Below are 14,014 nucleotides of genomic sequence, written 5' to 3' on the forward strand. Positions count from 1 at the left end.
TATGCAGAGTAAGTACATCATGAGAAACGCTGGGCTGGAAGAAACACAAGCTGGGATCAAGATTGCCGGGAGAAATATCAATAACCTCAGATATGCAGATGACACCAGCCTTATGGCAGAAAGTGAAGAGGAACTAAAAAGCCTCTTGATGAAGGTGAAAGTGGAGAGTGAAAAAGTTGGCTTAAAATTCAACATTCAGAAAATGAAGATCATGGCATCTGGTCCCATCACTTCATGGCAAATAGATGGAGAAACAGTGGAAACAGTGTCAGACTTTATTTTTTTGGGCTCCAAAATGACTGCAGATGGTGACTGAAGCCATGAAATTAAAAGACGCTTACTCCTTGGAAGAAAAGTTATGACCAACCTAGATAGCATATTGAAAACCAGAGACATTACTTTGCCAGCAAAGATTCATCTAGTCAAGGCTATGGTTTTTCCACTGGTCATGTATAGATGTGAGAGTTGGACTGTGAAGAAACCTGAGCGCCAAAGAATTGATGCTTTTGAACTGTGGTGTTGGAGAAGACTCTTGCAAGTCCCTTGGTCTGCAAGGAGATCCAACCAGTCCATCCTAAAGGAGATTGGTCCTGGGTGTTCATTGGAAGGAATGATGCTGAAGCTAAAACTCCAGTACTTTGGCCACCTTATGCGAAGAGTTGACTCATTGGAAAAGACTCTGATGCTGGGAGGGATTGGGGGAAGGAGGAGAAGGGGATGACAGAGGATGAGATGGCTGGATAGCATCACTGACTCGATGCACGTGAGTCTGAGTGAACTCCGGGAGTTGGTGATGGACAGGGAGGCCTGGCGTGCTGAGATTCATGGGGTCGCAAAGAGTTGGACACGACTGAGTGACTGAACTGAACTGATTAATAGATCAATTACAGCATATGCATCCAGTTCTACATAGCATTAGAAGCAATGAACTGTTGAACACAGGTATAACCGAATCACTTTGCTGTACATCTGAATCTAACACTGTTGTGTATCAAATATAACCCAATAAAATAAAAATGAAATTAAAATATTTTTCAAGAGAAACAAAAAAAATGCAATGAATTATTGATACACTCAACATGGATGATTCTCAAAATAATTACATTGGATTTTTAAAATCCAGATATGTACAGAGCTTGTGATTTCACTTAACTAAAATCTGAAAAGTACAAACTAATCTCTCAGAAAATAGGCTATTGAGAGGGTGCCTGAGGATTGGACACAGGAAAGGGAAGGGTGGCATTAATGGAGGCACAGGAAAACAGTTTCTGATGCTATAGATGTTCATTATCTTGAGCATGGTGATTGTTTCAAGGGCGTATGAAAGAAAGTGAAAGTGAAATTGAAGTCACTCAGTCATGTCCGACTCTTTGTGACCCCATGGACTGTAGCCTACCAGGCTTCTCAGTCCATGGGATTTTCCAAGCAAGAGTACTGGAGTGGGTTGCCATTTCCTTCTCAAGGGTGTATACATATATCCAAAGTTATCATATTGTGCAATTTAAATATGTGCCATTTACTTTATCTCAAGTATGACTCAGTAAAACTATTAAAAAAGAAACCACAATAATTGCAAACTTATATGTATTTATTCAGCAATACTACACATAAACTAAAAGGAGAACTTCTCCACCCAAAGAATAACTGAGATTTGGATGTTCACAGACCCTTGAAATGTAGACTCAACTTCCTAATCAGCACCATTTTTCAAACCTTTGATTTCCTTTTTTATCTTGGTAACATTGGAAGCACAGGCCAAAAGCAGCCATCTCTTGCATCAGTCAGGCTTTGTCTTTAATATTTAATTAAGGATGAAAAGAGGGAATCATTTGATTCTTCAACCCCATCAATTATTTTTGCTTCAAACTGTGTGAGAGCTAATGTACTTCAGAAGAGGACACTGTTAGTTAAAGCACATAAATATTGAACAATTCGCACCTATTTTCTGTAATCATTGCCGGCACTTGGCTCACAGCTTGCACAGTGGGGAGTGTTGAAGGAAGAGCACTGCTATGCAACACAAGTTAGCATCAGAAAGAAGCTTTACACAAACACCCTTATTGTGCCAAAGCACACAGGGAGTAATCATTTGTACTTAAAACCATTAACATTTATTGAATACTTACTATATATACCACACATTGGGCTAAGCACTTCAACTGTACACGTCTATAAACCTTATTTCTACTCTTTGAGCTATTATTTTTAAAATTAGAATCATAATTTTATATATATATTTATATATTTATATATTTTTATATATATATATATATATATATATATATGAAGGCTAAAATTCAGGGGGCTTAAGAATTTGTGTAAAATCACAGAGCTTATAAATGAGAGATAAGTCAGCATTTCAAACCCATATCTGCTTTGAGTCTAAGATGTGTAGTCTGATCTTCTATGAAATATGACCTCCTCATTTAGACCCTACTCTCTTCTTTGGAGAGTCTCTCCCATAATTTTCAGTCCTGGGGGAGACTAAAAGGTAAATTAGAAGGGGAGAAGAGAAAGTACACTTTGGTACAGAAAATATAAACTCTGTGAGTAAAGTATTAATATCTGTCTTTTGCAAACCTTTATCTTGAGCTGGTACTGCCTGGTACATATTAGGCATTTAATATTTGCCGAATTAAATTGCTGAAATGGAATTATTTCTTTATCCTTTTAACCATTATGAACTATTAATTCTTTATTCAAAGTCATGAATATACAACTCTCTTCATAGGAGAAGCAGGCACCTGTTAAATATGTTCTTCAGTTCAGTTCAGTCACTCAGTCGTGTCCGACTCTTTGCTATCCCATGAATCGCAGCACGCCAGGCCTCCCTGTCCTTCACCAACTCCCGGAGTTCACTGAGACTCACGTCCATCGAGTCAGTGATGCCATCCAGCCATCTCATCCTCTGTCATCCCCTTCTCCTCCTGCCCCCAATCCCTCCCAGCATCACAGTCTTTTCCAATGAGTCAACTCTTCACATGAGGTGGCCAAAGTATTGGAGTTTCAGCTTTAGCATCATTCCTTCCAAAGAAATCCCAGGGCTGATCTTCAGAATGGACTGGTTGGATCTCCTTGCAGTCCAAGGGACTCTCAAGAGTCTTCTTCAACACCACAGTTCAAAAGCATCAATTCTTCGGCGCTCAGCCTTCTTCACAGTCCAACTCTCACATCCATACATGACCACTGGAAAAACCATAGCCTTGACTAGATGGACCTTTGTTGGCAAAGTAATGTCTCTGCTTTTGAATATGCTATCTAGGTTGGTCATACACATAAAACAGACAATGCAGGGGATGGCCACCTGTCAGTGGTACAGATGCCAGGATGTGTCTACATTTGGGAAGGGTGGTATTAATACTTAGGATCATGAATCTACCCACAACATAGCCAGTTAAGTAGTCCTACTGAAATGACCATTCAATCAAGTTAGTAAGTGGGAACTTGTCAGTGATTACACAGTTAATTCAGTTAGAAAGTAGATTCTGTGTCCATGTGAAAACACAGAAGAGACCCTTTCCTACCACAGTAATGGCTCACCATAGTACCACTTCCCCTGCTGCCTCTGAGACACTGCTCAGTGTTGGCCCTTGTACAAATAAGGAAGAAACAGCCTTAGTCTGCAATTATGCTGGCACTGTGAGTTCTCAATCATTTTCATTTAGATGTCGGGTTAGCTCTTATGCTATCAAGCACCAGAAGCTTGCAGGATGGCTCATCACAGGGAAAACCATGCCCAAAAAGGATCCCGCAGATTTATATCTGTCTCTGGTAGAAAGACATTCAATTTGCATTGGTTTTCACAGAGCTAAATTCTGTAAGAAAATCCCAGGATGTGGTGATCACAGTTGAACTACAGGCTGTAGCATCAACATGCTTTGAAAAACTGCCCTGATTCATGTGTTCTCATTGTTACTATGGCAATGGACATGAGCCCTAGGCTAGGGGACTCAAATTACTGAACTAATGCACTTGAAGATAAAATTCACAGTACTCATTAGCCAACAAATACCACTGAGAGCTTTGTATCTGACCACACTGTGAAGAGTTCTGTAGCAAGTAAAAGAAAAAAAAACATTGCCTTCTGAATTAGACTTGGGTTTAAATCCTGAATTTACTGCTTAGTTGCTGCGTGACATTGGGCAAAACATCTAGCCTTTCTGGGTCTCAGCTCTCTTATTTGAAAAATAGGGATACTGATGATGACCTTATAGAATTGTTAAAAGTTACATTCAATAGTTAGCAAAAGTATCTGTAATTTAGTAGTGTTAGTCACTCAGTTGTATCTGACTCTTTGCAACCCAATGGACTGTAGCCCGTCAGGCTCCTCTGTCCATAGAATTCTCTAGGCAAAAATATTGAAGTGGGTTGCCATTCCCTTCTCCAGGGGATCTTCCTGACCCGGGAATTGAACCTGGGTCTCCTGCATTGCAGGCAGATTCTTTACTGCCTGAGCCACCAGTAAGGTATTAATAAATCGGAGTTTGGAGTTTTAGTTCATATATCACCTCATGCTGGTCAGAATGACCATCTTCAAAAAGTCTACAAACAATAAGTGCTGGAAAAAATGTAAGTGGGAATGTAAATCGGGACAACCATTATAGAAAACAGTGTGGAAGTTCCTTAAAGAACTAAACATATGATCCAGCACTACCATATGATCCAGTAATCAAGCAGTGATCCATGTCCCTGGGCATATATCCAGAGAAAGCCAGTTTGTATGCTAAAGTTCATTGCAGCACTATTTAATATAATAGCCTGACATGGAAACAACCTCAACGTCCATCTACAGAGGAGAGAATAAAGAAGATGTGGTACATATATACAATGTAAGATGACTATGATGGACCTAGAGATGACCCTACTGAATGAAATAAGTCAGAGGAGAAATATCATACAGTATCACTTATATGTGGAATCTAAAAAAGTGCAAATGAACTTGTTTACAAAGCAGACATAGAAGCACAGATGTAGAAAACAAACTTCTGATTACCAGAGGGGAAAAGATGGGGGAAGGGATAACTTGGGAGATTTGAATTGACATATATACCTTCAGTTCAGTTCAGTCGCTCAGTCGTGTCCGACTCTTTACTTTATGTAAAATAGATAACTAATAAAGGACCTACTGTGTCACACAGGGGACTCTACTCAAATACTTTGCAATGACCTATATGGGAAAAGAATCTAATCTAAAAAAGTGTGTGTGTGTGTAACCGATTCACTTTGCTATATACCTGAAATTAACACAACAGTGTAAATTAACTATACATCAATAAAATTTGTTTTAAAAGCTATGGATTCATTCTCAAGAAATGTTCAGTCTATTTGTGTTGTTAGTCACTCAGTTGTATCTGACCCTTTGCAACCCCATGAACTGTAGCCTGTCAGGCTCCTCTGTCCATGGAATTCTCCAGGCAAGAATACTGGAGTGGGTTGCCATTCCCTTCTCCAGGGGATTTTTCAGATCCAAGGATCAAACCTTGGTCTCCTGCATTGCAGGAGAATTCTTTACAGTCTGAGCCACCAGGGAAGCCCTCAGTCTATTTGGTACTATTTAGACATCGTCAGGAGTAGGCAATCAAGTGTCAAAGGGAATTATATTTAATCTAATCTTTACATATTATCAATATTTTTAAATGTTTGCCTTATTTTGTTTTCTAATCAGCCTTTATTTTCTCCACATATTCTAACCAGCTTCTTACTTTACAAAGTATTTAACACCTTTATAAACCCAGGACTAGATTCGAAAATACTTTAGATTTTTAATTCAGCTATCTTAAAGGTTTCTTTTGACTGAATTACTCAAACCTCCCAGTTAGCCATCAGGAATGTTTCTTTTGAATTTTAAACACTTTTGGATGTTTGAATAATTTTCCTTGGTGTATTATATGGCTCTTTATACTGTAATAAACCTACATCATTTTTGAGTCTTTTCAGCAGAAATGAACTTTTAGATTGTATTACTTATTTCATGATTAAAAGTATATATAACAGGTAATGGGTTGGAAAATAATAATTTATATAATCTGTATTGACCTTTTCTTAACTATTTATTTTGAATGCTTAACGATTCAGGGGAAATTACAAAAAAAAAAAAAAGTACAAAGAGGCCCTTTGGCACACTACCTAACTTATCTCAATAGCAACACCTTGCATTTCTAAAGCACAGTATCAAAACCAGGAAAGTGAAGAAGTGGCACAATCCACCAATCTTATTCAGATTTCAACATGCACCTATTTCACTGTGCATGTGTGTGTGTGCCTGTATGTGCATGAGCATATACATACAGCCCTAAGCAATTGTGTCACATGTGTAGTTTTGTGTATCCAGCACCACAATCAAGGCATGGAATTGTTCCATCAGACAGTTCCCTCCTAATATTCCTTTATGGCCGCACTGATCTCCCAACTTCATTCCTAACACTTGGCAACTACTAACATGTTCTTTGCCATAATATTGATATTTAATTACAATAATGGTATATGAATATAATCACACAGTATATAACTTTTAAAAAATTTTTATATACATAATTATTGTAAAGTTAAAAAATAAAATAAATAAATAAATATAACTTTTTGAGATTGGCTTTTTTTCTTTCAGCATAATCATTTGGAGATTGATCCAGGTTGTTGCCTATGCTGATAACTCATACTTTGTCATAGCCACATAATATCCTATGGAATGGATATATTCCAGTTTAAGTATTCACAGGTTAAGGACATTGAAATTCTTACTTCTGGCTGTTATGAGTATAGCTGCTATGAACATTTAAATACAGGTCTTTGTAAGAACATAAGTTTTCATTTCTTTAAAATAAATGCCTTAGGATAAAATTGGTAATCATATGGTAAAGTGAAAGTGAAAGTCACTCACCATGTCTGACTCTGCAACTCCATGGACTAAGGAATAGTCCTGTCCATGGACATATACTGTCAGTTGAATTCTCCAGGCCAGAATACTGGAGTGGGTAGCTGTTTCCTTCTCCAGGGGATCCTCCCAACCCAGAGATCAAAACCAGATCTCCTTCATTGCAGGTGGATTTTTACCAGCTGAGTTACCATGGAAGACCAATCATATGGAAAATGCAAACTTTATAAGAAACTGCAGAACTATTTTCTAAAATGACTATCATTTTACATTTCCATCAGTAAATTATGAGTGATTCATTTCTGCAAATTCTTGCATTTTGTGTCATTTGATATCATTATACTTTTCATTTTAACCATTGAATAGATTTGTAATAATAGCTCATCATGCTTTTAATTTGCATTTACCTAATGGCTAATAATGTTGAACACCTTTACACATAGTTATTCATTTGCATGCCTTTTAGTAAAATGTCTGTTCATTTCTTTGGCCTATTTTCTAACAGACTTTTAATCATTGAGTTTTTAGAATTCTTTCTAGCCTAGATATAAGGTCTTCATTAGATATGAAATTTTAAAAATACTTTGAGTCAGTACCTTATTTCTTCATGCTCTCCACAACTTCTTTCCTGGAACAAAAGTTTTATTTTGACTAGATCCAATTTGTCAATTTTTGTTTAATGGATCGTTCTCTAGTATCTGGTTTACAAATTCTGTGGCTAGCCTTAAGATCTGAAGTTTATTGTACTCTTAATAAAAATTTTAGCATTGCATTTTACATTTTATTCCATGATTGATGCTAAGGTAATTTTTGTATAAGGCAAGACATTTAGGAAGAGGATCATTTTTGGCTTATGGATATCTGATTGTTTCAGTGTCATTTCTTGAAAAGGAGACCCTTATTCTATTGAACTGCTTTTGTGTCTGCTAAAAAACTCAGTTGGGAATACTTGTGTGGGTCTGAGTTCTTTGTTCTGTTTTATTGATCTATGTGTTTTATTGATCTACCAAGCTCAGAATTGGGAAACTTTTAAGCTTTACTTTCCAATAGACAGTGGTGATTCCAGTTTTATCTCAGAGAAATGGACTACTGAAAAGAGCATTGCTCCTACAGTTGTAACACACAAAAAGCTGGAAAAATGCTAATTAATAACTTGTTTTGATCACATTAAATAAACTGATGTCACAAATCAAACAACTAACTAAAAAAATTAGAGAAGGATAGGCATCTACAGAAGAAAACAGACCTAAGAATTTTTCATCTGAGGCACATATGACACATGTTGGCCAGGAAGAAGAGTTCAGGTAAAAATCTTAGATGAATAACTAACAGTCAATTGTAGCCTCCTTCTTGAGGATGGTTTTGATCTCCACCTCCTGTATGAGGTTACAAATCTCCATCCATAGTTCTCAAGGCATTCTATCTATCAGATCTAATCCATTGAATCTATTTGTCACCTCCACTGTATAATCATAAAGGATTTGATTTAGATCATACTTGAATGAACCATCTCCAAGAAAAAGAAATGCAAAAAAGCAAAATGGTTGTCTGAGAAGGTCTTACAAATAGCTGTGAAAAAAAGAAAAGCAAAAAGCAAAGGAGAAAAGAAAAGATATACCCATTTGAATGCAGAGTTCCAAAGAATAGCAAGGAGAGATAAGAAAGCCTTTCTCAGTGATCAGTGCAAAGAAATAGAGGAAAACAATAGAATGGGAAAGACTAGAGATCTCTTCAATAAAAGTAGAGATACCAAGGGAACATTCCATGCAACATTTTATGCAAATATGCCCATCCAAAAATGGGCACAATAAAGGACAGAAACAGCATGGACATAACAGAATCAGAAGCTATTAAGAAGAGGTGGCAAGAATACACAGAAGAACCATACAAAAAAGATCTTCATGACCCAGATAATCATGATGGTATGATCACTCACCTAAAGCCAGACATCCTGGAATGCGAAGTCAAGTGGGCCTTAGAAAGCATTACCACAAACAAAGCTAGTGGAGGTGATGGAATTCCAGTTGAGCTATTTCAAATCCTAAAAGATGATGTTGTGAAAGTGCCACACTCAATATGCCAGCAAATTTGGAAAACTCAGCAGTGGCCTTAGGACTAGAAAAGGTCCGTTCTTATTCCAATCCCAAAGAAAGGCAATGCCAAGGAATGTTGAAACTACAGCACAGTTGCACTCATCTCACATGCTAGTAAAGTAATGATCAAAATTCTCCAAGTCAGGCTTCAACAGTGAACTTCCATATGTTCAAGCTGGTTTTAGAAAAGGCAGAGGAACCAGATATCAAATTACCAACATCTTCTGGATCCTCAAAAAAGCAAGAGCATTCCAGAAAAACATCTATTCCTGCTTTATTGACCATGCCAAAGCCTTTGACTGTGGATCACAATAAACTGTGGAAAATTCTGAGATGGGAATACCAGACCATCTGATCTGCCTCTTGAGAAATCTGTATGGAGGTCAGGAAGCAACAGTAAGAACTGGACGTGGAACAACAGACTGGCTTCAAATAGGGAAAGGAGTACATCAAGGCTGTATTTTGTCACCCTGCTCATTTAACTTATATTCAGAGTACATCATGAGAAACCCTGGGCTGGATGAAGCACAAACTGGAATCAAGATTGCCAGGAGAAAGGGGCGGTCCTATGATGGTGGAGGAATAGGATAGGGAGAACACTTTCTGCCTCACAAATTCATCAAAAGATCATTTGAATACTCAGCAATTTCCACCAAATAACTTCTAAACACTGGCAGAGGACACCAGACACCCAGAAAGGCAGCACATTCTTTTCGAAAGTAGGTAGGACAAAATATAAAAGACAAAAAGAGAGACAAAAGAGGAACAGAGACCCTTCCCAGGGAGGGAGTTGTGAAGGAGGAGAAGTTTCCAAACACCAAGAAACCCTCTCATTGGTGGGTCTGTAGGGAGTTTTGGAATCTCAGAGGGCAACATAACCAGGAGGGGGAAAAAAAACCCCACAGAATACGTGCCAAACCGCAACTCCCAGTGGAGAAGTAGCCCAGACACTCACATCTGCCATCAGCAAGTCAGGGCTGAACAGGGAGGCATGGGTTGCATGCTTAGGGTAAGGACTGGGCCTGAATGCCCTGAGGAGAATCTGAGGAATTTAATGTGAGATAGCAACCCAAATTGTAGGATAGCCCAAGAGAGAAAAAAAAAGAGAGAGAGAGAGAGAACTTTCCCACAAAAAAACGCTCATAGAACAAAGGATTGAGCTAGCTAGCTGCCTGCGGACTGGCCCATTCTCCCACCAGAGGCAGAGAGGCAGGCTGGTGACAGCCAGAGCCAGAAGGCAAGGGGCAATCTCGGCCCCAGAAATGGCATCCTCCACCAAATTGTGAGCAGGCTCCCAGTTGCTTCCTGAGATCCTGGACGGTTGACATCTGCCAGGAGGGTCGCAGCCAGAGATCAGCTCCCCAGAGGAGACACAGGGCACACCTGAGACAGCGCTATCACAGCGCACCCAGGAAACAGAGTGGCTGGGGCTGGGGAGGTGATTAAGACACACAGACCACCTGGGACAGTGTGCTCTCCAAGCACCTGGTCGCCTGAGCTGCTTGGACCTGAGAAGGGCACAAAACGCATGCCCAACTGAGTCTGTGGCTTTGTGGAATACCTGAGAACCTGAACCTGAGCAGCTTAGACCTGGGAAGTGTGTGAAACCCAGGGCCCTCTTTGGACAGTTCCCCTGCAGAGCAACCTGGGGCCTGAGCAGTGTAGACCAGGAAAGCACAAGCGCAGTGAGCTGGGGCAAACCCAGTGTGATCCTTACACTGCGAGCACTCCCCACACATTCCAGTGATTATTTGTTTGCACTCTTCCTCCCTCCCCACAGCACAACTGAACAAGTGAGCCTAAATAAATGACCACCTTCACCCCCTTGTGTCATGGTGGAAATTAGACACTGAAGAGACTTGCAAACAGAGGAAGCCAAAAGCAGCAAAGAAGAGGGAAATGCTTTGGAAGTGACAGGTGCAACAGATTAAAACCCTGTAGTTAGCATTGACTAAGCATTGGAAGGGGCCTATTAACCTTGAGAAGTATAAGCTGGAACAAGGGACTATCTGAAGCTGAACTGACCCCGCACTACCCTCAACAGCTCCAGAGAAATTCCTAGATATATTTTACTATTATCATTTTTAATTTAAAAATTTTTTAAGTTCTTTATTACTCCTTTAATTTTCATTTTTATAACCTATTACCTTGCAAAAAAGACCATATTTTTAAAACAAATTTCATATATATTTTTTATAATTTTTGAGATTTTGTTTTGTATTTTTAATATTGTATTTTTGAGAGTCTTACCTCTACTTTAGTTTAATCTTTGCTTTTGGAAACAGTGTCAGACTTTATTTTTCTGGGCTCCAAAATCACTACAGATGGTGATTGCAGCCATGAAATTAAAAGACACTTACTCCTTGGAAGGAAAGTTATGACCAATCTAGATAGCATATTCAAAAGCAGAGACATTACTTTGCCAACAAAGGTTCGTCTAGTCAAGGCTATGGTTTTTCCTGTGGTCATGTATGGATGTGAGAGTTGGACTGTGAAGAAGGCTGAGCGCCGAAGAATTGATGCCTTTGAACTGTGGTGTTGGAGAAGACTCTTGAGAGTTCCTTGGACTGCAAGGAGATCCAACCAGTCCATTCTGAAGGAGATCAGCCCTGGGATTTCTTTGGAACGAATGATACTAAAGCCGAAACTCCAGTACTTTGGCCACCTCATGCGAAGAGATGACTCACTGGAAAAGACTCTGATGCTGGGAGGGATTGGGGGCAGGAGGAGAAGGGGACGACAGAGGATGAGATGGCTGGACGGCATCACTGACTCGATGGACATGAGTCTGAGTGAACTCTGGGAGTTGGTGATGGACAGGGAGGCCTGGCGTGCTGCAATTCATGGGGTTGCAAAGAGTCGGACGTGACTGATCTGATCTGATCAATTTTGTACCTTTAAGAATCTAACCTTCGGTACCCATTTTTACTTAGGGGTGTGATTACTGGCTTGATTGCTCTCTCTCCTTTTCACTCTCCTTTTTCTTCCCCAAGTCACCTCTATCTCCTTCCTCCCCCTTCTCTTCTCTACTTAACTCTGTGAATCTCTTTGGGTTTTCGGGGCTGTGGAGAAAACTTAGTGAACCAATTACTAGCTAGATTGGTCTCTCCCCTTTGACTCCCCCTCTTCTCCTTCTGGTCACCTCTATCTCCTCCCTCCCTCTTCTCTTCTCTGTGAAACACAGTGAACCTCTCTGTGTGTTGCAGACTGTGGAGAGCACATAGGGATTTGATTCCTGGCCAGATTGCCCTCTCCCTTTTTGATTTTCCCTCTTCTCCTCCTGGTCATCTCTATCTCCTTCCTCCTCTTTTCTTCTCCAGGTACTCTGTGAACCTCTCTGGGTGTCCCTCACTGTGGAGAATCTTTTCACCATTAACCTAGATGTTTTATCTTTGGTGCTGTATGGATGGAGAAGTCTTGAGGCTACTGTAAGAATAAGACTGAAAGCCAGAGGCAGGAGGCTTAAATCCAAAACTTGAGAACACCAGAAAACTCCTGACTCCTGGGAACATTAATCAACAAGAGCTCATCCAAAAGCCTCCATACCTATACTGAAACCAGGCTCCACCCAAGAGCCAACAAGTTTCAGAGCAAGACATGCCATGCTAATTCTCCAGCAACTCAGGAACATAACCCTGAGCATTAAAATACAGGCCACCAAAAGTCACACCAAACCCAGACACCTCAGAACTCACTATTGGACACTTCATTGCACTCCAGAGAGAAGAGATCCAGCTCCACCCACCAGAACACTGATGAAAGATTCCATACCCAGGAAACACTGACAAGCCACTTGTCCAACCCCACCCTCAGGGAGGAATCTCCACAATAAAGAGGAACCACAAACTTCCAGCATACAGAAAGGCCACCCCAAACACAGTAATCTAAACAAAACGAAAAGGCAGAGAAATATTCAACAGGTAAAGGAACATGATAAATGCCCACCAAACAAACAAACAAACAAACAAAAAAAAAAAAAAGAGGGGGGTGGGGAGGAGATAGAGAGTCTACCTGAAAAAGAATTCAGAATCATTATATAGTAAAGATGATCCAAAATCTTGAAAACAAAATGGAGTTACAGATAAAAGGATTGGAGACAAGGATTGAAAAGATGCAAAAATGTTTAACAAGGACCTATAAGAAATAAAAAATAGTCAATAAATAATGAATAATGCAATAACTGAGATCAAAAGCTAGAGGGAACCAACAGCAGAAGAACTGAGACAGAAGATAGGATAAGTGAGGTAGATGATAGAATGGTGCAAATAAATGAAGCAGAGAGGAAAAAATAAAAAAGAATTAAAATAAATGAGGACAACCTCAGAGACCTCTGGGGCAATGTTAAATGCCCCAACATTCAAATCATAGGAGTCCCAGAAGAAGAAGACAAAAAGGCCATGAGAAAATACTTGAGGAGATAATAATTGAAAACTTCCCTAAAATGGGGAAGGAAATAGCCACCCAAGTCCAAGAAACCCAGAGTCCCAAATCGGAAAAACCCAAGATGAAATACCCCAGATCAGATCAGATCAGTCGCTCAGTCGTGTCCAACTCTTTGCGACCCCATGAATCTCAGCACGCCAGGCCTCCCTGTCCATCACCAACTCCCAGGGTTCACTCAGACTCACGTCCACCGAGTCAGTGATGCCATCCAGCCATCTCATCCTCTGTCGTCCCCTTCTCCTCTTGCCCCCAATCCCTCCCAGCATCATAGTCTTTTCCAATGAGTCAACTCTTCGCATGAGGTGGCTGAAGTACTGGAGTTTCAGCTTTAGCATCATTCGTTCCAAAGAAATCCCAGGGCTGATCTCCTTCAGAATGGACTGGTTGGATCTCCTTGCAGTCCAAGGGACTCTCAAGAGTCTTCTCAAACACCACAGTTCAAAAGCATCAATTCTTCGGCGCTCAGCCTTCTTCACAGTCCAACTTTCACATCCATACAGGACCACAGGAAAAATCATAGCCTTGATTAGACGAATCTTTGTTGGCAAAGTAATGTCTCTGCTTTTGAATATGCTATCCAGGTTGGTCATAACTTTCCTTCCAAGGA

Source organism: Bos indicus x Bos taurus, chromosome 10 (assembly GCF_003369695.1).
Source record: "Bos indicus x Bos taurus breed Angus x Brahman F1 hybrid chromosome 10, Bos_hybrid_MaternalHap_v2.0, whole genome shotgun sequence".
Lineage (NCBI taxonomy): Eukaryota > Metazoa > Chordata > Mammalia > Artiodactyla > Bovidae > Bos > Bos indicus x Bos taurus.